This window comes from Mustela erminea, chromosome 16 (assembly GCF_009829155.1).
Source record: "Mustela erminea isolate mMusErm1 chromosome 16, mMusErm1.Pri, whole genome shotgun sequence".
NCBI lineage: Eukaryota > Metazoa > Chordata > Mammalia > Carnivora > Mustelidae > Mustela > Mustela erminea.
Window position 1 is genome coordinate 82,470,147 of NC_045629.1, and position 22,283 is coordinate 82,492,429.

At 50.7% G+C, this 22,283-nt stretch overlaps 1 protein-coding gene across 6 annotated transcripts in view; it reads right to left on the reverse strand.

Moving 5' to 3' along the window:
- Nucleotides 1–22,016, reverse strand: part of PTK2 (protein tyrosine kinase 2) — a 248,642-nt gene extending 226,626 nt beyond the window's left edge. For all 6 annotated transcript variants that reach the window (XM_032315953.1, XM_032315950.1, XM_032315952.1 and 3 more), the window contains exons 1-2: nt 21,854–22,016; nt 2,086–2,189 (exon numbers count right to left, since the gene is read on the reverse strand). The gene's annotated coding sequence lies outside the window, so the exon portion shown is untranslated. The remainder of the gene's footprint in view (nt 1–2,085; nt 2,190–21,853) is intronic.
- Between the last annotated feature and the right edge of the window lie 267 nt (nt 22,017–22,283).

Sequence of the window (22,283 nt, forward strand, 5' to 3'; positions counted from 1 at the left end):
TTGCCCCCAAAGCGTCCTGTGTCAGAAAGCCACTGGAGAAAGTCCTCCACCAAACAGGAGCATCAACAAAAAATGAGCAACACAGGACCTTCCATGAAGAAAGGGTAAGGTCCTCCCCAGGATGACGATCAGGGAGCGCTCAGGCGGTGGTGGGCATCAGGAGAGAGGGAGACAAGTCCAAGTTGGAGGAGCACAAGAGGAGCGCAAGAGGAGGCGATGCTGACGGCGGTCTTCGCCTTGTCCAAAGACACTGCAACATCTTTCTAAAGTGATTAACTCCACGAAGATGAGGAAGTCAGAGAAGAAAGACAAAGACAAGAGTTGCCACGAACTTAGAATCCAACTCTGGACAGAAGCCAAGGATGAGAACAGAGGAACGTCCCAGAACAACACAGTAAAAGGCCTCAGGCGCAAGCAGCTTGGAAGAGAGAACAGAGGTCTCCAGGGAATTGTCTGCCAGCAACAGAAGGTGAGGAAGAGCTGAGTCTAGATGACGAACCATGCAGAGAAACTACTAAGGGGCTCCGGGAAGGTACGGGGGAAATGAACGACAGGTGTGAGAAAGGTGAAGAATGCGGGGGCTGACGAAGGAAAGAGAGATGCCCGCGCTCCTGCCCTGCGCATCTCTACCACAGGACTGACCACTGTGCCACCCTGCTGGCAGACTCTCCCTCTCCCTCGCTCGGCCGGGAAGACCTCTTGGAGAGGATTTCTCATCCAGCTGTCGCCTTCTAGAATCCAATACAATCCCCGCTACAGGAGTACAGGCAAGAGCAGTCTGGGGTCTTTTTACGTTTATTCAGGTACTGAGCATCTACTGCACACACCTGCCATCCTTCCGGAGAACTAGAATTCAAGACACACCAACCTTGCTCGCCTTTAAAGAGTTTCAACTTTTTTTTCACGCCTGAGAAAGCACCTAAAACACGCTCAGAACACGTGCACGTGACATGTGAATGACCTAGTGATGAATCAATGAACACACACACTGGCTTTGGGGGCCTTATAACTGCTCCTCACTTGATTTTGTATTTTAAGGAGAATTCAAGCAAACACTAACACTGCATCCTATGGACACTGGCCCTATGGCGTGCCTGCCCCCGAATAGTGAGCAGCCCAGGGCATGCAGCATCCAGCACAGAACTGACGTACATATAAGCACAGAAATATGAATGAACGTAGTTCAAATAGGGCAGAAAACGAGAGTATTTCCCAAACCCTGTAATTAAAATGCTTAAATTCTTTTGCTCCAGACAAAGAAAAATTACACTTGGCTCATTATACAGTGAAATACACCGTCAGCTCCTTGAAGTTATTTGTACGAAGGACACTCTCTGCTTCCTGGCATGAACGGGTGTGTGTTAAGACACATCAGAGATGCTCGGGCCACTCTGACCTCTCTCCAAGACCCTCTGATGTGCAAATGAGGACTTCCCAGCAGTCACAGCACGCTCTCGCTCTATGCTTCTGGAACACATAACATACTCCGCACCATCGCTCTGCTCAGAACGTTCTCGTTGCGGTGCGCGGTCCCACCTGGACAGGCCCTGACCGCCGCCCCCCACCACTCCGACCACAGCGACCGCCCGCCGTCGGTGGAGGGTATGCGGGGCAGCGTTCTCTCCCAAATGCTGAACAGGCACCCGCTCCCGAGTTCTCGCAGCCCGGACGACTGCTCTCTTGCCCTTTTACATATGAGAAAACGAAGTCCAGAAAAACTAAGACATTCTCCAAGGTCACAGAGCAAACAAGGGAGAGGGCGCTCAGGCAAACAGCAGTTTCTCTCAGCATCACAAGCTGTGCTGCTTCCCAAGTGTCCCAGATCCCCACGTGAAAACAATGGGCACGATTTGGGCTTTCCGAGGCACACATGGCAGAACGACTCTTTCTAAAGCTGCGAACATTCAACACGACATATTGACGAACTGTAAGATATCTGGCTTGGACCAACCAGGCAGGCTCAGCCCCTGGCGAAGAGAGGGTCTGCTCAATGCTAAACGCCAAGGAAAGCCCAAACCCACCACGTCCTCATGTGTAACCGCCGGACAGCTGGCACCGCGCAAGTCCCAAGTGTCCGAAACATACCGCCACGCCGCCCTGGCGTCGCTCCCTCTGAGCCGGGGCGCAGGGGCTTCCGAAGCAGGTGGCGCTGCCACCCGCGCTCTGCAGACACAGGTCAGGGTAAATTTCTGAAAAACCAAAAACATAAGAAGAAGCTGAACATGATTATGAAAGTTATCTGAGAAAACGAACACTTGTTTATGCTTCCAAAGACTTTTCTAGCCAAACACACTCAGACACCAGCTCACAGGCCACCGGTCAGGGCGGCCCGGGCATCCACGTGCCAGTGCGGGTGACGGGCTGCCGTCCAGCTGCTGGTGAGCAGGACGACAGGAGGACAGGAGGGAAATGAAGAGGCAATATGACCAGTTTCTGAAAACCCAACGGAGCAACCACCACCACAACAAAGCGCCGTTTATGTGCGGGTCAGGGGTAGACACCGCCGCCGGCTCTCCCACATGCTGGCCGGACACGTCCGGGAACGGCTGAGATTAGCTTCCAGCTCTCCCGACGGAAAGGACCGCACCGCCAGCAGCTCTATTTGCTGCCCTCAGGATCCCTCCCTGACCAGCCACGTACCAGGAACTGTGTCCCATCACATTTCTACCAGAGTCACGGTACTCTCGCCCTCACGGATGAGGAAAGAGACTTAGAGCGTCGGGAACCTGCTCAACAGGCAGCGAACAAGGATCAGGTCTGAGATTCAGAGCAAGACCAGCCCGCACCCATTCTCCTAACCGCCGCTGTTCTACACGGTAAATAGTATCCCCAGAAAATTCGACTTGGCAAAGGCTTAAAAATATGAAAGAAAGGCGCCTGGGTGGCTCAGTGGGTTAAGCCTCTGCTTCAGCTCAGGTCATGATCCCAGGGTCCCGGGATCGAGCCCCGTATCGCGCTCTCTGCTCAGCGGGGAGCCTGCTTCCTCCTGTCTCTGCCTGCCTCTCTGATGCTTGTGATCTCTGTCTGTCAAATAAATCAATAAAATCTTTTTTTAAAAAAAAAGTGAAAGAAACACTGTTCTACTCTAACTGATTAACAGGCACAGCTGACACACTCAAAGCAAGGCGACCCTTCAATTACACAAGAGAACTAATGGCTGTGACAGTCTACCGACGGGTCATTTCGTCTGCCTGAGAGACACCAAAAGGAGGACCATGGAGCACGTTCCCGCAGTATACAGAATGCGGAGCAAGGCCGGAGCGTAACTGAGCAAGAGACGCAGCCCAGTGGGCACCGGCGACCTCCGGGTGAAACAGGTCCCTGTGTAAGTAGAAGCAGTTCACCAAGCAAGGGTCCCAGATCGAGGTCAGGAAGAAGAAGCCATTCCTTCCTGCCGCTCCTAGAAAGGGCGATAGGCAAAGCTGGACGGAGTAACTACACAAACAGTGTGGCCGCTCTCAAAAGTAAACCGCAGCAGGTGCCTCAGGAAGCAAGTGGGCAGTCACACCACCACACGGGCAGATCTGCACGCGACAGAAAGCCTCCCCAAGTAACACCTGAAGCGCGGAGGGCACACCCTAACACACTCAGTGCAGCAAGAACCAGAGGAAGGTCAGGTCCTGCGGAAGAAGAGCACCAGCGTGAGCCGACACCAAGGAGGAAGCAAACAGCAGAATCAGCCCCACACACACACACCTCCACACACACACACACCCCCACACACACCCCCCCCACACACACACACCTCCACACACACACACCCCCCCACACACACACACCCACCTACCCCCACCCACCCCCACACACCCCCACACACACACCCCCACACACACACCCCACACACACCCACACCCCCCCACACCCCCCCACCCACACCCCCCCACACCCACACTTTAAAACAGCCGGCGTCCAAGTAATTCCGCAAGTCAGCATACACACAGCACACTCGGTGTCACAGACTCTTGTTGGCCTTTTACCCCGTAAACCCACTGGCTCTGGCCCCCCACGCCACGGAAACTTCTTCTAAGACTACCAATGACCTGTGCACTGCTCAAGCCAATCACCAGAGCTCAGGTCTCGACCTTTCGGCAACAACGGACCAGAGCTGATCTCCCACTCCTGTTCTCATGCTTTTCTTCTTACCCCACAGATGCTCTCTCCTTCCAGACGCCCCGGGGCTCTGTCCTTTCTCTTCTCAGCTATGCTCACCTCCCAGGCAAACTCACATCAAATGCTGTTTCCAGGCTAACGAAGCTAAAACTGCTCCCTCCAGCTCAGACCACCTGCCCGGCTCTTGTGCTGGATGGACTGGCGTTCCCTCTGCAGGAGAGACACCATCTCCGCCTTCTCCTGGCCTCACCGAAGAGAAGACAGAGCTACACCTCCCAAAACCCCTTCCTGCTACAACTCAGGGTGGAAGTTGAAGTTGACTAGTAAAAATTGTCTAGAATGGTCCGTGTTTTCCTGACCAAACCCTGGCAAGTGTACTCTATGCTGGGACCCACTTCTAGGTCCCTTGGAGACCGAGTAAAACGTGCAACACCTCCCAGGCCAGGAGCTGACCGACCTGCCCCCTCCACAAATCTTCTTACACAGTCTTCTCCGTTCCCGACTACGTCCCCTTCCAACCGCTGGGGCCACAAACAACGGCTACCATCCCTGCCTCCTGTCTTCCTCCCGCATTCCTCATCCTGTCTGGTCAGCAAGTCGTGTTGGCTCTTCCCACACAACAAGCCCAGACCCTGTCCTCCTGCCATGGCGTGAGTTCACCAACACCATGGTGCCGCGAACCACTATCACCACTGGCCCAGATGACTGCGGCGCTCTGGGACCGACTTTCCCGGCCCCGCCCCACCGCCCTAGCGTACACGTTGGTTCCAAACCTAGAGCAGGTGGTGTCACTTCTCTGCTGCAAACCCTAAACAGTCCCCCACCTCACATGGATGACAAGGAGTTCATTAAATCATGTTTAACTGAACAGCAAAGGAAATGTGCAGAGGAAAAGTGCACTTGTTGGGGCGCCTGGGTGGCCCAGTGGGTTAAAGCCTCTGCCTTTGGCTCAGGTCATGATCCCAGGGTCCTGGGATGGAGCCCCACATCGGGCTCTCTGCTCAACAGGGAGCCTGCTTCCCTCTCTCTCTCTGCCTGCCTCTCTGCCTACTAGTGATCTATCAAATGAATAAATAAAATCTTTAAAAAAAAAAAAAAAGTGCACTTGTTGAAAACAACGACCCTTTTGGCAAGAACGACTGCTCCGAGGGGAGGACCCCAGGAACAACACTGAGAGTCAAGGAAGGAAACAGGCGAGGGACTGAGTGGGTCTCCTTCGCTGCTGCTGAGCCAACAGGTGTAACCCACACCGCTCGACTATTTGTGCATGGAGCAAAGGGACCGAAGACGGGGCCTCTGGGAGCAGTTCTTGGTGGGGAACTGCTAGGAGAACACTTTCAAAGAGAAAACACTGACTTAACACGGCCTGGAGCAGAATCTGCTAACACATACTATAACTGAAGACAGCAAAAATGTCTGCAAAGCAGAACAAGGGTTAGCTGGAAATGTCACCGAGAGTATGAAAAGATTAGTTGTTCCAAGCGTTGAGCTAGGGTTCTCCAATGTGTTATTCAGCAACAGGTGCCCGTGGGAAATGTTCCGACCCATCGTGAGTTACCCAGCCAGGAGCACCGACAGCAAGCGTCAGGAAAACAGCCTGGCTTGTCCTGCCGCACAGCAGGTCAGCGCGGAGTGCGAGGCTTTGGTGGGACTTTTCAGCCTCAGAGCCAAGACCGAAATCTTTCCGAACTCAAGACCCTCCTTCAGTCATCGCTCTTACCAAACACCGAGCTGCTGCAGAGGCCAGCTTTTGCTCACACGTGTGAACACTTCATCGTGAGCTCCCCTAAACATACACGGCGAGGGAGGGGCCTCGGGCGGTGACCGCAAGCAACCTGATCACAAGCAGCCTCCCGCGCCGCCAGAGTGACAGCGGCGCTGGCCGGCTCCGTCACAGGAGCGTGGGACACCGGAGCTCCGGGTTCAAGTCCCAGGCTGGGCACAAAGGTTACTTAGAAATAAAAAAATAAACAGCTAAAGAGAGAAGCGGATTTTGTCCCCGCGCAGATCTGCAGCAGATGTGTTTTCTGAGTTCAAACTACTGTTCCAGCAGCATTTCTCAGACCTCACTGCGGGTACAACGAGAAGTCACGTACTTCAAAGCCACTGAACCATGCGACTGAGGCACTTCCTTCGGACCATCACTGGAAGAGACGAATCAGCGCTGTGATGACATGCAGAGAAGCAAACGTCAAAAAGAACCTCCTGGAATTCTATAAACGTCTGCCAAACCACGAGCACACTCAGCTGAGATGACAAGCTTCCACACCGGTGTCCACATCCACGAGCAATGCCAGCAGGAAGCTGCCGCCAAAGATGACACGTGGAGACGTTCCGTGCAGATCAGCACCGACAGACTGACCACCGGTAACTGGCCGTGACATGAGGGATCATGAACCTCGAACTCCAACCAGGAAAAATGTTATCCAACCCTCCCCCCGAAAAAATAATTCCACTCTTATTAGTAGACCTGTATTATAATATATTTACATACTCAATTATTATTTGGAATTCTGTCAATAAAAATTTTGTAGAAATTACAGTGTTTTCTCTTGTTATGTAAGTACTTACATAATATCCTTCGTTTTGCCCATTAGTCTGCAAAACCTAAAATATCTACCATCTGCCCCTTCAGAGAAGCCTGCCGATCCTTTTCAGTCAACTTCCCCAGGTTTTCCGCACACAGGTACACAGCTAAGGCACATTTCACACATCTTTAAGTTCTCAGCTGGTTTTTTCTTTTTAACTTGTCTGCCATTTTACCTTTCTTTATTCCTTATAAATTTTACCTTGTTGATTTTAGCACTTCGTCACAACCTATCGAAATATTTTAAAATTCTGATTCTAAAAATGAACAGTCCTCCAGCACTAACTCCCGATCTTTATTCCGACAGGTGTCAAGGATGACACGCTTCTGGAGACGGCTTCACTTGTGTGCAGAAATTCTGGTATTTTAGTTTTGTGGCAAATCACACTACATGTGGTTGCAACATACCTCCTACCTGAAAGCAGTAATTTCTTGAACTCCCTGGTAATGACAGAAATAGTAATTTACTTTGTAGGCTTCATGCAGGAAAGGATTAAGCTTGCCCCAAGCAGATTTGGCCATTGCCCAGTTCCTGGGAAGTCACCTCTGAGCCCTTGGAATGTCCTGCCTGATGAGGTAGTCTTTCAGTCTTCGTTTAGCTGGGGGGCCTTGGGTCACACCAGACAGTCTATGCTAACAATGTGATTTCTGGTGGAGCCTTGGGCCACACACAACACCAGCTTGATTTCCAGAGGGACTGCAGACTAAACCTGGCCATGCAGCTGGCAAGTGCCTACGGGATAACCCCCTATAAATGCCCCGGACCCCAAGGCTCAGGTGAGTTTCCTGGGCTGGCAGCGTCAGTGCTGGGAGAAGTCCACGCACCCGCACCGGGAGAAGACGACTAGAAGCTCCTGCTGGTCTTCCCAGGACTAGGCCCTGTGCTTTCGTTCACTGACCGCCACCTGCATCCTCGCCCTGTAATGAACCATAACCAGGAGTGTAATGGCTTCTCAGAGTTCTGTGAGTCCTTCTAGTGAGCCACAGAACCTACAGGGAGTTAGTTGTAGGGGCCTCTCACACTCCAGGTCTTAATGATTTACAACGTATTTTCACCAACAGTACAGCAGTGTTTCTTCAGCATGAGGGGAAGCTAGTTTAAAAGGCAGGTGACTGGCTTCCACATCAGGAATGGTAACTCAACATCGCTGTGGGATGATACCATCACATTGGTTTTAATTCTTTTTTTTTTTTTTTTCAAAGAAAAATCCAGATCATGAGGGGATGGGGCAGGGCAGAAGGAGACAGAGAATCCCAAGCAGACTCCACACTGGGCACAGAGCCGAACATGGGGCCGGACCTCATGACCCTGAAATCATGACCCGCGCTGAAAACACGAGTAGGAAGGACACTTAACTGACTGCGGCACCCCCGCGCCTGTTTCCGTCTCTCACACACGGTCCTCAGCAATTCTTACAAAACCTCGGTGTTTCAGGACCACTGATACACCCAAAATCTTCCTGGGGAAGTGACTACCTTTTTTCTTTTTTAACTTACTTTATTTACTTATGTAATCTCTACATACAAAGTGGGGCTCAAACTCACAATCCCAAGATCAAGAATCACACATTCCACCACTGGGCCAGCCAGGCACCCAGGACTGTCGTCTTCTTAACGAATCCCCGTCATGGCAGATGCTCAGGAGTCAAGAGTGACTCATGAAAATGCCTTAAGTGTGACAGATAAGTGTGCAGAGCTGGCATTATTAGTTTTCTGAAACTCAGACTATATACATGTGTGAGATGTTGTGTCACTTCTCAAATACCCACGATAATGCAGAAATAAATAACTAAATGCAAACCACATGTTACTTGGATACAGTTCGAGCAACAGACTCAATGCTGTCTGTCCCCTTCTTACCCACTTTCCAATTACATCAATTTTTTCCAAGCTCCTGACAGTTAACAGGAAACCGGAGTTTTACAAGGTGTCTTCACACCCTGCTCATCTACTCGAAAGGTCACCAGCGAGCTCTGAGTGAAGTCGGCCGAGAGTGTCTTGCGAGTCCTCCTCCGTTTCTATCCCAAAGCCACTCATCCTCTCTGGGTTAGTTCTTCAGCTCTGAAGTGGGAGCCCCGAACCAGATGATCCCTAAATTTAGATCACCCTCTAAAATCCTAGACTATCTAAAGCAAGAAAAATAAAGGAGGCACCCAGTGGAAAAGTTTAAAACTTCCAATGAAATGGTCGAAAGGGCAAAGTCAAAGACAAACATTAACTCTTTAGCAGCCAAACACTTAGTTGTGACCCATCACACATTCCTACATAGACAACCTGCATTTAAACTAAGTCACTCCTGCTACCTCTGTTACCAAGTCAGGTCCTTAGAACACAACTACTGTATTTTTTCCAAAGCAAAAAGCAAAGCCTTCTCTGCCATGACACAGACAAGGAGATTCCAAACGTTTCGCCAATACTGGAATCACAATTATCCCCAGGCTGAAATCTTATGGGTAATATCTTACACAGCCCAGGGTTTTTCACTTCTAACGTCTACACCATCACTGAATTCCATCATTTCTTATATCTTTGCCACTCATGATACTTGGCCCTTAATGGAGGTCACAGTTGTTCTCAAGAGGAAAAGGAAACTTTTTCAGACATATACCCATGTCTAAACCCTCCCCTCTAAGAGTCATCTTCTAAGGGCAGCCATGTATCTCCAAAACCAGCAGCTCTCTGCAGGGCCCGCTACAATGTGTAAGTCTGCACTTCCTACATTACACATAACGCTGAGGTCAGACATGAACCAACCTGCTCTGGACTCCAGAACAGCGCACCGATCTGCCTGGCGCGAGCGAGCCGCCGGCTGCCGGGCTCCTCCTGCACTTGTCCGAAGAGCCACCTGTGACAGTGGGCATCAGGCCCTGTCTTACAACTATGAACCAGCAACACGCTTCTGAGCGGACAGAAAAACGACACTCCTTTTTGAACTGACACAGCCGACTAAAAGTGACACTGGACCATCTCTCACAGCCACGGGACTGTTAAGATACGCCTGACAGTTCATGAACTGTAGTTCCTCTAGTGCACAAGAGCAATGTTGAAACCCAGGCCAATCAGAGTCCCAAACAGCTGGCTGGCCTTCTGTGTACCAACACTGTGCCTTGTGGGGTCTCTTGGGAGGGCAGGGGAGGCCGGGGAGACGTCTCCACTGCCGACTGGCAGCGTTCGGTTGGGACAGTCGGGCTTTGGCGACAGCTTCGAGAGTCTGTTCCATGTAGCGGTCTGTGATGTGTTATATTTAAAGTGAAAGTCCTGTGGTTTGGATGCTTAGCCTTCCCTTACAGCTCACACCTGTGCCGAGTGTCAGGTGTCTACAGTCTAATAACAAGGAGTGCCCGGAGTGCCCTCCCTTGGGTTGGGCTCACTTTGATAATGGGACGAAAGCCCAAACATTCCTACCCCAAGAAAATAACTCACAAAATTCTTACCATTTCAGGGGTTCATGGACCTAGGAGAGAGCATTTCCTCCTTAAGCAACAGTCTGATCAGCAAGCACTTAAGAACAGAAAGATCTTCATGGTCTTTCCACCACGGGAGAAATCCGGGAGCCATCCTGGAAGTGCTCCGCACACCCCCTCGCTCGGGCTCTGCCTCTTCCTCCCCCTGGTCAGAGCCTGGAGACGGACTGAGAAACAGGCCTCCAGTCACTCTCTCTCCAGTTCCTCAGTCATGCCCTTAAGTGAGACCTTCTTCACTCGTGTGTACAACCTAATTGTGTAATTAAAGGAACGCAGGCTATTCAGCCGGACCATCTGAACTTTGCCCATCACTTTACTAGCTGGGTGACAGACACCAGGCAGCCGTTCCCTCAGTGACAAGGGTCAGGTTTCTCCCCTTCCGAAGTGCATTACTGCAACACCTCCCTGACCCACTCTAGTCCTGACGCAGCCGCCCTCCTGCCACATGAATCTGCTCCTGTCAGGGTCAACCACACGCTGCTCTGACCTGCCAGCAGTATCAACCCCACTCCTGCTCGACCCAACCCTTTCTGTACTGCTAAACGCTGGTAAAAACGTTCAGTCCCACACACCCCGGCTCTCACACCTCGGCACTTTTACAGGAGGCATGTCCTCCACAAGGCCCTGCCTACTGCCCACCTACCGTTCAATTTCTCCAGATCCCTGCACACAACCAGACCTGCGGAGGTCACAGCATCTGGTCCACAGCCAGTTTTTGTATGGCTCCTGAGCTGATAAAGGCTTTTACCTTTTTAAAGAGTTGTTAAAAAAAAAAAAAAAAAGAAAGAAAGAAAAAAAATGACAGGCCCTATGTGGCCTACAAAGCCTGAACTGTTTACTATCTGACCTTGAACAGAGACAGTATGCTGACCTCGGGGCTTGACTGTGACCCGGGACACACCTCCAGGTCCTCAGAGCACTCTGCTCCAGGACCACTACTGCTGGGGACACCACACAGCACACCGAGTGCGTCACCCCCTCCTGCTTGCCCCAGGGGCTTAGCACGACCCCAGGCACAAGACAGCTGTCTAATAGTGCCGGCTCTCCATCAACCAGGTCCACTCACACACAGATTTCTCCAATACATGCCACATAGTAAATGTATTTTCTCCTGAATTTCTTAACATCTTCTTTTCTCTAACTTACTTTTTTATAATACAGTATATAACACACACACACAAAAATATGTGTTAACTGTGGATTTTCACCTATGGGGGGTCTGGCGGCCTGCACCAGTCAAAGGTCACCTGTGCCAGCACACGTGCACATGACCCCACGCGGCGCCAGCGCCCGGAGCCTCGAAGATGGCAGATGCCAGACTGAAGAGCTACAGCCGGTATCGGATGCCACGGGACTGAAGGCGAAGCACCAACATTCCAACCTCCACCTTCTGTCTCCTAGCTAAGATTTCTTTGTTAGAAAGACCTGCCTCTCTACAAAACTACAATACCCTGACAACTTCAGTTATGAATACCTGACACTTTAGCTAAGGGTAAAACTTAATTTCTGATCCATTATTTAATTTTGATAATTTTCAGTTAATGCTACTCTTCATAAACAAAACAAAAGTAAAACAGATGCCCCAAGTAAGCACTAGGCAGATCAGCACTTAGTGGTTTTCGACTCAGTGCACCCAGCCCCCCGTAATGCCGCCTGCACCAGTGTGAGAACCCACACCTCCCCTTACGGACAGGCTCCACGATGAGCCTATCAAAGAGGCTCAATCACCTGGCTAGCTGTTCCAGCTCCAGGCAGACCCAGAAAGAGTCAAACTCGAAGCATCGAGGACACGTGGATTGGTGGTTCTCCAAAGCGGACGCACGCACCGTTGCAAATCCCTTGAGGTTCTCAAGGGTCTGGCCAGCACCGTGTAACAGACACTCCCCAGGGATGACAACGTCCCATCTCTGCCTGCCCAACGCCATAGCCACTAGTCACACCTGCGTGCTGAGCACCCCAAGCGGGGCTAGTGTGACTGTCAAACAGAACTTCTACTTTTATTTAATTTGGTTTAAAAAGCCACACATGGTTAACAGGGACTACAGGAGACACAGATCCCAGTCTAGACTCTGGATTGAAACACTGGAGTGAAATGGAAAAGAATCTCCTCTGGCTCCTTAACTACAGGCTATGTTGTCAGGCCCAATCCTCCCCCTGAAAAAGACTAAAAAAGATGGACAGAGTACTTTTAAAAATCTTAAAATCAACCAGAAACTGACAAGATAATAAGGAAATACCAAGCCAAAATTAAAGTGAATTCAGGAACCCAAAGAGATCAACAAACACAGAAACCACCTTTGTCCTGAAGTCATTTGCCAATTCTGAAAGTTCTCAACTTTCATTTCTACAACCATGCGGGGAAAGAGGAATAGGAATCAAAAGCTGGGTTCCTCAGGGTGTCTAACCAAAAACCCTACCTCAAAAAGCAGGACCCTAAAGGCTACAAAGCTCCAGATAAGAGAAACCAGAGGCGAATCATCTCTCCAGTAAAATGACAGCATTGGGTGGTCCAAAACCTCATGCCCCAACCTTGGTTTAAGGTGATTCCCAAACTGGTTGAAGCAAAAAAGGGGGAAAAAAAAGCTCTCTCGAAGGAGCTACATCTTTGTTCTATACCTCAAAAGAGTCGTACAAATAATCAGAATTAAATTAAGAATCCTACAAATAATATCTCACACCATTAAAAAAAAAAAAAAAAAAGTATCTCAAAATGAATCACAGACCTAAATGTAAAACCTGAAACTTTTCTAGATGGGGATGGAGGGAAACATACGAAAAAACCTTTGTGACCTAGGATTAGGCAATGATTTGTTTTGGTTTGTTTTAGGCAATGATTTCTTACCTATGACACCAAAAAAGCACAGTCCAGGGGTGCCTGGGTGGCTCAGTCAGTTAAGGGTCTGTCATCGGCCCAGGTCATGATCTCAGGGTCTGGGGAGGGAGCCCCGAGTCGCGCTCTCTGGTCAGTGGGGAGCCTCTTCTCTCTCTGCCTCCTCCCTCTGCTTGCGCTCTTGCTTTCTCTCTCAAATAAAATCAATCTTTAAAAAAGTAAACTTTAAAATAAAAGCAGTCCATAAAACAACAAACTGACGAGCCATCATCAAAATGTCTAACTTCTGCTCTTCAAGACCCTGTTAAGAGAATGCAAAACACGGGAGGCCTGGGTGGCACAGTCGGTTGAGCGCCCAACTCTTGGTTTCGGCTCAGGTCATGATCTCAGGGTCGTGGGATCAAGTCCCACATGGGACTCCATGTTCAGCGTGGAGTCTGGTTGGGACACACTCTCTCCTGCTCTGGCCCTCCCCAACACCACATACAATCTCTCTAAATTTTTTTTAAAAAGAGAGAGAGAGGGCTACCTGGGTGAACGTCTATCTTCAGCTCAGATCATGATCTCAGGGTCCCGGGGTCGAGTCCCCCATCAGGCTCCCTGCTCAGTGGGTAGTCTGCTTCTCCCCCTGCCTGTGCCCCTCCCCAACCTCCACTCCTGCTCTCTCTCACCATCTCAAATAAATAAATAAAATCTTTAAAAGAGAAAGAGAATGCAAAAACAAGCCACAGCATGAGAGAAAAGCACAGCACACATCTGATAAAGACTTGTATCCAGAATACATAAAGAACCCACCAATAAGGAAAAAAAATTTAATAGGCAAAACATTTGAACATCAAAGAATACATGGGTGGCAAAGAAGCATACGGGAAGATACTCGACATTATCAGGCATCTGGGAGACAAATAAAACCACACCGGAAGACCACTGCACACCTACCAGAATGGCCAGAGAACTAAAAGACTGGGCATGCCCCATGGTGCCCCAACGGTCAGAGTGACGAGAGCTCCCACAAGAGCCTGGGGTGGGTGTAAAACGGTTCGGCCAGTCTAGAACAGAGTCTGACACTTTTTTTTTTTAATGATTTTATTTATTTATTTGAGAGAGAGAAAGAGAGAGACAGGGAAGGAATGCAAGCAGGGGGAGTGGGAGGAGAAGCAGTCTTCCCACTGAGCAGAGAGCCCGATGCGGGGCTCAATTCCGGGACCTGAGGATCATGACCTGAGCCAAAGGCATACGCTTAACCAGTCGAATGAGTCACCCAGGTGGCCAAGGGTTTGACACTTTCTTAAAAAGCCAAACACACACCTACCACGTGATGCAGCTGTTCCAGTGCGCGACCCAACCATTCCCAAGAGAAATCAAAGCCTGTGTTCACATAGAAAGACTTCAACAGTCATTCAAAGGCTTTATTTGTAGAAGTAGAAATGAGGAATGACTCTCCACACTCTGATCCCATTTGATGTCATCCCAAGCAACAACAGGAAGAAGTTTTTTGGAAGTTAGCAAGTGATTCTAAAATGGACACAGATCCGCAAAGAGTCAAGGACAGTCAAGGTGTGCCTGCAGAGGCACCAAGCGGGAAGAGCTGCACCGCAGGACTCCAGATAAAACTGAAATGACAGAGGCAGCTTACATGGGGCAGTACCAGGGGATCCAAGAGTCCAAGACGCACACACACGGACCGTTCGTTTACAAGAAAGGGGGCACTGCGCGGAGCTGAGGAGAAGATGCTCTTTTCAATAAGCCGTGTTGGGACGGGGGTACGTCCACATGTTCACGAAGCTGGATCCCGTCTTCAGATTCTACACCCACACCAATTCTGAGAGAACTAGAAAGTTAAAGGTTAAAAGCAGAAATATAAAAGCACTTAAAGAATAAATGAGGAACTAGTTCATGACTTCAGGGCAGGGAAAGACAGAAAAAGCATACAAGGGAAAAGACCCATAAATGCCACTAATTAAACTTAAAAACTTCTATTCATTTAAAACAAAAAAACACTGAGTCAGTGAAACTGCATATGACAAAGTGGGAAGAGACAGCAGCAAAATACACAACCAACAAAGAATGTGTGTCCTGCATATATAAAGTCTACAAATCAATTTAAAAATAACCTAATAGGAAAATATGGGCACTTCGCAAAAACAGTGAGCCTGAAAGGCCAGTAAATGTATAAAAAGATGTGCAACCTCACTGTAACCAGGAAAAGGCTATTTGAAAGCACAAGGCAGCGACGCAACAGAAACCACCAGAAGGGGCGGGGCGGGGAGACCGACCGAGACCAGAGGCGGCTGAAGCGGTCATCAGAGAGGAGCCACGGGAGAGGCCGTCCCTGAGCGCTGCTCCAGGCCCGGCGCTCCGACGTGCACGGAACGGGGTCACAGTCTATCACCGGCGATAAACTCTAACCCCACCGGACCCATACAAGGTGAAAGAAGCTGTCCCAGGCACTGGTTCCCACCGCCCCTCCCCTTCATCTTCTCTATCACGGAGCCGCACCACTAACCCAAGTCTGACGCCGACCAGAGGAGGGACATGGGAACAGCCTTTGGCTCTGGGCTGCAATCAGGCACAGTCCAGCCCACCGGGTCCATCCCTAATTCTTCTTCTCTGCCTTAGCAGCAACCTTCACGTACTTAAAGACCACAAGACCCCCTTGGCAGGAGCACAGACTCCTCTTCAATCCTAAACCAATCACTGAGGGCCAACCCACTGTGCTGGTGGGAAGGAGCCACGAAGGCCCCGCGGATATGCACAGAATGACAGAATCCGTGTCCCCGAGCTCACAATCCTCTGTGTGCCTACAGGTGCGTCCAACTCTGCAGCAGACACAGGAGAAAGCAAGCACATCACCAACCCTGTCTTTTAACACTTTCATCTAGGTCTGGTCTTAGGGAAAAAATAAAGGACAAAGGCAAAACAGTATGTATTAAATTTGGATATGACTTTCATGCTAGGGCTAGAATCGATTCCCACAGAAGTGCTTCAGCAGTCACCCCAAGGCTCGGAGATCCTCCTGACTCCAGTAAACGAGCCAATCTCTCGGCACCAAAACAAAACCACCAGCAAACTCGTGCCTTGAGCACCCACACATACACACTCTCCAGCTATTTGCCAAAAACCTCAAGTCTGGGGCCACACACACTGCTATTTCGATGCAAAGTTGCTTACTTAAAATCCAAACCAAGATTCAAAAGAATTAAATGACCTCAGCATAAAACATTCAACATCCCTCAACAAAATCAGTTGTAAGGTCTTCCCAAGACTCTACAAATCCTAAAAACCACACTTGGGAGTCCTGAGGCGAAGGCAGTCTCATCAGCAAATCAAAGCGATCAGAAGCCACCCGCTACCTCTGCCATCCACCACCAAGTGCCACCAGCTACCTCCTGCTTTTCGCTGGAACCGTCTGTAGCAGCGGCTCTGCACAGCAAGCCGACACCACCCGCGGGGCACCAGCCCCAGAGTCTGGTTCAGGAGGTCGGAGGAGGGGCATGGGCATCTGCGTTTCCAGTTCAAGTTCAAGTGACGGTGAGCAACCAAACCTCACAAGTCACTGCGGAACAACCAGGTCACCGGTTTACCAGGTGTGGGTGGGCGCAGGCTTCCCTTCACAACAAGCAAGACTAAGGGGGAACTGCTGAGGAAGAACAAACGACTGCTTTTTTTTTACCCAAATACTGACTTTTCCTGCCTGAGTGAACGAAGGCTGGCGTGCTGCGGAACTGACAGTGTTAGGAAGCTGCATTTCTAAAGACGGTTTCAGGGCAGAATGTAAAACCCTTGTAAAGTTCGTGATGAATCCAACCGATTAGTGAAAGACACATTACAGCTCCCAGACCAGTCATCAAGGATCCTGCGTGAATCCCGCTCATCTTGTGCCGCCCTAAGCAACCTCCGATGTCTTCAGGATACAGAATGAGTCCTACCGAACACAGGACCAACTCCTACAAAATCAATTTCTAGAACAAAAACGTGAGAATTGTAAAGGGACAGAGAAATGTTTTTTCCCCTAGCTCAAGACACAAATACGGAATGCATAAAATCATTTCAGCTCACTCTTCTGTCCATCAAAGACAAACACATGGTGCTTTGGTCACAAGTAGACCCCACAAGCCCCTACCATTCACAGCAGAATCCAAGGCGCCAGATGGCACGACTTTCAAGATAGAATATGGAGGCAGAAAGGAGATCCTAGGCACAGACAGTCAAAGATTCAGCTTTTTAGGTTCTTCTGAGCCTTGGTTTTGGTCCACTGGCCCCAGAGAAAGGAGTACAGAGTAGGTCAAGTCTTAAAAGCATGACAGAAAATTCTAAATCGGAGAATGAGCACATTCACTTCAGAAACATTTACAGAGCAGCAATGTGTTAGAGATCATAAATTCTAGGATGTCCTACAAGGGGATTAAACCTGAATGATAAATGTACAATTCACTTTCCCCTCACATTAGTCCTTGCTTCCCATGAAACTATATTCCTAAACACTGACATTCACCACCCCCCCCAGGAAGTCACCAACAAAACAACTCTAGATGTAGAGGTCACTACAGCACAACCTTTAACAATAAGAAGCATCAACCACAGCCCTATGCATTATATATTTTTATTTAACAATTTTGAGTTAATTTAAAAATAATGAAACAATTCTGGTATGTCCATTACAGTGTTCACCTACACCACGCTGGCCACATCATAGCTTCATCATACGAAAGTGTCAGACTCAAACAGAAAACATAGTAATTTAAACTTTCCCAGACACAGTAATTACGCTTGCACGTGACTCACTCCCCCTTTAGAAGATCAGTGAGGCGACTGCTTCCCCAATCCTGCCTAGTCCTAGAAGCTGCGCAGAAAAGTTCAGCAGGTCTGGCCAACCAGGATCTGTCCCTTGCGGGCCAAGCCTGTCCCCACGGCCAGCTCCTCTAACTCTAAATGGCCAGTGTTTCATCTGTAAAATGAGGACAGAAATCACGCAACTCAATGGTTTTCATGAGGAACAGAGAGCACTCAGCTCAGGTCTGGCACGTTTCATCTCCCGGATTTAATTTGTCGGGAAAAAGGTAGGAACTCCTACCGACAACACCCAGTACCCACACCGGTACCGGTAACATTACATCTCTTCCCTGTCAGTGGGTAACATCCCCATGTATAACTTTAGTCACTTTTTTTGTTCTGAAAAGTGAGTTGACAGTAAGTAGCAATGTACATCAGTAAGATCTAGGCAGGATTACTTTAATTAAATACAAAGTTCGCAAGGAAACAGCTTCAGGTCCTGACAAACAAGGAAACTTTGAGGTGCTGCTACTAGATTCCTCCTTGGAGGTGTTCAACTGCTAAGAAGTGGCGATAGTGCCGCTCATGCGAAAACATCTATTTCATACTTTCCTCTAAAAACCATTTCATCTACGTTTAGGCAAATCAGACCATAATTAACAGCATTTGCTAAAAATCCCACCTATCCTGAAAGATACGCCTATCTGAATTTTATTTCCATAATAGAGCCTAGCAAAAACACCAAAACACCTGTTATAGACAGGAAGAGAGGGGGTTCTTCTGCTACTTTATTATCAGAAACACATTTATTCATGTAGTTCTGAACGGTAAGACTTGGCACAATTCCTAGAAATTAATGCCAGAAAGTGGTAGATAGGAATTTCATTTCTCCTACACGAAGTTGCCTTTTGGTAGTCATGAAATGAAGGGGAGGGAAGCCTTGGCAAAATCTTAGTAAAGAGAAAAGGCATCAACAGTTCAAACTAAATATGGTTTTCAGCAGAGACGTAAAAAACCACTTCCTCATGTAGCCGGCTGGGGCAGCGGAACACAGGTACACCCAAACAGGAGCCGGAACCACTCTCATCCTTTCCCACCGAGGAGCGTTCTAAGGACACAGATGCAATTTCATATTTGAATGCTTACTGCATTCACAAACTTCCTGGAATTTATTACTACTGACTCAAGTAAGGTCATTTACTTGGCCCAAGTTTTTAAAATTTGCATTTTAAATAACATACAGGCATCAGTAAAAATTCTCAAAGACCCCCACAGCAGTATTTTGCTAATTATTTAAGAGATTTTTAGTAAGGAGAGACAGTAATGAAAATAAGTTCGTAAGCTAAAACTTTAAGGCAAAAGAAACTACTACAGAAACTAAACTTTACTCATTTATAAGCCAAAAAAACTCAATTCACAAATGACAGAAGTAATTTAACTTTTAATTATATTGAAATTTAAAACAAGATTTTAGCTGAAAACTAAACTGACAATGTTCAATTTCAAAAGTTAAAGACCTACACATTAAGAATCTGAATCTCATCTTTTGTTATGTCACCCTTAAGACAATTATTTTCTCAAAACTAAGACACTTCAAAATACAGAAAAACAGTTTCCATGAAATCTTTATAGAGAAGTGAACTAAGATCCTACTTCTCTAACTCAAGACTAACAACCAGTAAAGACTAGTAATTTTCAAAACTATTCTTTACTACACTATAGTGTATATACAGTACACAGAATATACTGTAATTTTTTCTGCAGGAACTAATCAGTATTTTTTTTTAAAGGGGATAGCTTTAACAATACAATTCTGTTATTTAGACAACTTCTCCAACTTCCTAGTGAGAAAAGTTCTGTGATTTGCTGAAGAACCCAATTTTAAGAACTGGGACATCAAGTTGTCATTTCCAGTCATGGGCGTGGAGCACTAAAGAAAGGATGTTAGTTAGAAGTGTTTTAAGGATCCTCACTGCAGCTCCTAACTTCTGGTCTCCCCGGACACCCCAACACCATCACCCTCATGGAGCCTCACTGCTAATCTAACACAACTCACCTTCGGCAGACAGCCCCAAACTTAAATGCTGCGTTTTGCATTCAATGCTTTACTTATCCAAGGACCTGCTTCCTGATGTGCCAGCGCCTCTGGACAACGTGCAGGTCCTTCTAGTGAGTGCAATTACTCAAGTGTCGGGTGGGTTATGGGACCCTTTAAGCAAGAGCAAGGCATTTTAAACAATCTCTTCCCAGCTTTCACTATTAAATTGGATTATTTAATAATCACCGGAAAGATACGACTCAGAATTAGGCATAGTTGATCTTGCTGCTTCTACAACATTTAGTACAATCAAGTATTCAAGACGCTAGCGGTAGGCCAAGTTAGTACCTCCCCTCCAAGCACAGCCCCATATAAAACAGTGTACTCCTAAAGACACCAGAACAGGGCGTCTGGGTGGCTCAGTGGATTAGGCCTCTGTGTCAGCTCAGGTCATGATCCCAGGGTCCTGGGATCCAGCCCCGCACCAGGCTCTCTGCTCAGTGGGGAGCCTGCTTCCCCCCCACCCACCCACCCACCATCTGCCTCTCTGCCTACTTGTGATCTCTGTCAAATATATAAATAATTTTTTTTAAAGACCCCGGAACACAAACTTTAGAAGTTTCATGGGTATAAATATTGCAGGACGCTAAAAATGATCTCCCAAGGGCAGCTGCACGAAAAAATCACCTACACTGTACCCCGACAAAAGCAAGGTGAATGCTAACTCCGAATGTACCTTCCGATCCCTCGGCCGCCGGCCGGGTTCCCAGAGGCACACATCTGACCCGCGCTCACAGACTCCTCAAGGCCCATTTTACAGATCACTGGGGGGGGCCGGGGGGGGGGGGGCTCGGCATTTCATTTCGAGCAGTAGCGGCCCATTTCCACAACCGTGACAGCGCTGACGTTCCACGTAAGATCCCGGCGAGGGTCGTCTGGCCTGCGGACCCCTAAACCCTCACGCCCGCAGCGAGGGCGCATGTCCCCGTTCCCGGCCACGACAGTGTCACTATTATCCCGGGCTCCCGGCCGGACCCCAGCTGCAGGCGGGCCGTGCCAGAGCGACACAGTGTTGAAACGACTCAAAAGAAATGTCTTCTTGCCCTCGGTGCACTAAGCGAGATCCCGCAGTTAAATAAAAGCAAGTCACACGCGCGCACACACACACGCGCACACACGCACACCCTCCCCGGAGGAAGAAAGGGGCCGAAGCCGGCAGCGGGGCCGGGGGCTGGTCGGCCGGAGCGGAAACTTGGAGGCACAATGAGTCCACGAGGTCCCCGCGGCCGCCGCCGGACAGCCCCGGGCCCCGTGAGTTGAGCGCCCGCGGCGGGGAAGCGCCCGGCCCGGCCCCGGGTTCGAGGCTCGCCCTCGCCTGCCCGAGGGCCAGGGAGTCCGCATCCCGGGTCCGGGCGCTCCCCGGGGTCCCCAAGGATTTCCCTTCACCTCCTCCTCCCTCTCTCCCCCCTTTTGTTTTGGAGGCCCTCGGCCCGCTCCCGAGGCGGCGGCCGGCCTCCCCAAGCCCCGGCCCCCCAAGCCCCGGCCTCCCGCGCGCCCCGGCCTCGAGCCCCCGCCTCTCCGACGCCCCGAATGCACCGCCCTCCCCGCCCTCCCCGCGCCCCCCGGGCCTTCTCCCGTCCCCTCGTCCCTCCGCGGACCCGGGCCCCGGCCTCCGCTCAGGCCGGCCTCCTCCCTCGCCGTCCGCCCAGAACCCGCCCCCTCGCCGTCCCCGTCCCCGGCCTCCCCGGGGCCGCCGGGCTCCCCACAGCCTCGTCCGCCCGCGCCCCCGGCCGGCCCGCGCCCCGGCCCTCCCCACAGCGCCGGCCGCCCGGGCCCCTCCCTCGGCCTCCCCACGTCCTCGGCCTCCCGAGCCGCGCGCGGGAGGGGCCCGTCTCCGCCGCACCCGCCGCCCGGGCCGGCTGCTCGGCGCCGCTCGGCCCTCCGCCCGCCGGCCGCGGCCCTGCCAAGCCCCAGCGCCGGGAGGCGGCCCGCCCGCCCGCCCGCCCGCGCCCCGGCCCCCGCCCCGGCCCCCGCCCCGGCCCCGCACTCACTCGGACCGCGCTGGCGCCGGACGCCAGGGCAGACACCGCGAGGCGGCGCGGCGGACGCAGGGGCGGCGCCCCCTCCCACACCTCACGCCGCGGGCGCACAGCGGTCCCAGCCCGGCGGCGGCGGCGGCGGTGGCGGCGGCGGCGACGGGCTTGCGCCCTCGGGGCCGTGCTGCGTCGGCGCGGGCCGCGCGTGCGCGGCGACCAGCTGAGGCGCGCGACGACGCCACGGCGCGCGCCCGGCCGCGTCCCCGCGCCGCGCTTCCGCCTCTCCGAAGGACCGGGCATGCGCCTGGCGGCCCGCGCATGCCCAGAACGCCACGCCGCCCGGCTCCCGGGACCGCGCAGGACAGCGACGCCGGGCTTTCGGGGACTGCGCGCGGGCGTGGCGGCGGGTCCCGGGAAGCCTCGGCGCGGGGCGGCCCACCGGCGG